Source organism: Suricata suricatta, chromosome 14 (assembly GCF_006229205.1).
Source record: "Suricata suricatta isolate VVHF042 chromosome 14, meerkat_22Aug2017_6uvM2_HiC, whole genome shotgun sequence".
Classification (NCBI taxonomy): Eukaryota; Metazoa; Chordata; class Mammalia; order Carnivora; family Herpestidae; genus Suricata; species Suricata suricatta.
The window spans coordinates 88,634,038-88,636,197 of NC_043713.1; the positions used below are offsets into that span (position 1 = coordinate 88,634,038).

The 2,160-nt window shown below is 62.5% G+C and overlaps 1 protein-coding gene across 1 annotated transcript in view; it reads left to right on the plus strand.

The window, feature by feature from the left end:
* EP400 (E1A binding protein p400) overlaps positions 1–2,160 on the plus strand; it is a 92,112-nt gene that overhangs the window by 73,338 nt on the left and 16,614 nt on the right. The gene's annotated exons all lie outside the window — the stretch shown is intronic.

The following is a 2,160-nucleotide window of genomic DNA, read 5'->3' on the forward strand; positions in this document are numbered from 1 at the left end:
GGCCGGGCTGGCCTGCGGAGTGGCGCTCGCGGACGCGGGCCGACACCTCCCCGTGCTCTGACGACCAACAACGTGCGGCGTCCCTCCACGGCTGCGGTCCCGCTGCCCCCGCGGGGAGGTGACCGCTCAGACCTCTGGGCCGCCGTCCGCAGCTGCTCTCTTCCTGCGAGCTACTAACCAGTCCTTCACCACACGCGGCCTGGGAGCGTCTCCCGAGCCCATTTTTTTAATGCTTTTCAAGCAGGTGGTGACTTTCATGAAGACTAACTTTCGATCTCTGTCAAAAGCAAGCGAGCAAAGATATTCTCCCGGGATTTCAGTGTCAGGTCCTCGGCTTCGTGTGCACGATCCTCTCGAGGGACTCCTCACGCTCGGCGACGCTCGGCGTGGGCTCCCCGGGCCTCCCGGCGCCACTCGGGGAGAAGAGCAGGCTCTCTCCTCGCACCACTCCCGCCCTCTCCACGGAGACCACAGGCACGCGGGTCTCTCTCTGGACTCGGTCCCGTCCACGGAGCTGTGTCTAACCTGCCACCCCCACCCGGTCTGACCACTCCAGCAACACCTCTCCCAGGAGACGCTTCCAAAACCAAGACGGACGACGTTCTGCTCATCAGAGTGCTGCTCGTGCAGGGCACGCGCTGCGTTCGGGTTTGTGACCAAGCCGGAAACGGAGATCTAAACTGTGTCTCCTCAGTCTTATTTTTGTCATTTACGGTAAAACGTCAAAGGCAAGGAGGTGGCCGGACACGGTGTGTGCGTCGAGTTCGAGTACAAGGGCCCTGGTTCTACGCTCAGGGGGACTTGCGGCGCCACGGCCTTCCCTCTGCCTGCGTCCCACTCGCGGGTCTGGCCGCCCGGGAGCTGACCACCCTCCTGCCCTGCACGCCCGTCTGTACATTCCCCCCAAGAGCGGCCGTCTCTGTAGCCCCACGACCCCCACGAGCAAATCTGTCACGGTAACGAGTCGCCCGTCAGGGGAGTTGGCCACACGGCCTCACGACTGGCCTTTCTCGTCCTACAGTCGCCACAGGGGTTTCAACACATGCCCGTCAGCAAGCGTACCGTGACGCCACCCCCAAACACTCACGACATTTGAGGAAATTCAAGCTGTGTTGGTGCTTTCCGCGCTGCTGGGGTATTTCTTTAAAAAGCCCACAACTTGTGGGGCACCTGCCGGCTCACTCAGGGCCGTGGGGCTCCTGATCTGGGGCTGTGAGTTCAAGCCCCACTTAAAACGATAAACACATAAATACAAGCAAGCGCCACAGGCTCCTGAGCCCTCACGCTACCAAGGGGCCCAGGGGCAAGGACGACTCACGGCCAAGGCTCCCGGCGCCACAGGCGAAGCGAGACGCTTGTTGATGGACTGGAAAGTGGCGGCAGGGACACCCGCGATGGTGTTCACGATGACGTTTCCACTCACTGTGCCTGCGGGGAGAGACCCGTGAGGAAGGAGCCGGGGTGCTGGGAGCCCTCACGGGGGCATCTCTGACTTCTTACCCGTGGCCATGCTGGTCCCGGTGACGGACGTTTTAATGGCTCCTGCCTGCTGAAAACAGAAAAGCATCTGAATTTCAGGACAAGCTCTTCCCTGCCATAAAGCCTCCAAGTGTTTCCACTTCATCAGAACCACATCCCAACGCCTGCCTAGTTCCACAGCCCCATGGCCGACTCCTGCCCCCTTCTCACGGGCCCTCGCCAAACTGGCCACCCTTCCCCCCACGGTCGCCACGCCCCAGGCTCCGTGCTGGCTGACGCCAGTGTCTCCCCACAGACGGCCGTCACAGGGGCTGCTGAGTCCCTCCCGGAGCACCCACCACCGTGCCCTTGGGGCCACGGGAGCAGGGGCTCCGTGAGCGAGCACCCTTTCTGACCGATGAGCAAAGCCCTCCAGGCCATGCGACAGCCCCACTGCGGCAGACACAGCTGCAGACGAGGACCTGCACCCCCCATGCTGGTGGTGGCGCCTTCCACGTAGGCCTAGACACTCCCCACACGTGACTCCAGTGTCCGTGCCGCACAGGCACCCATGGCGAGGAGCACCCCAGGGCACGACGGCAGCAGCACAGGGTGTGTGGGGTCACAAGTCTGCCTTTCTTTCCCTTTTTTGTGTCCAATGCACCCTTGGCCCTAACGGGCACTGAAGACTTGTGCACACGG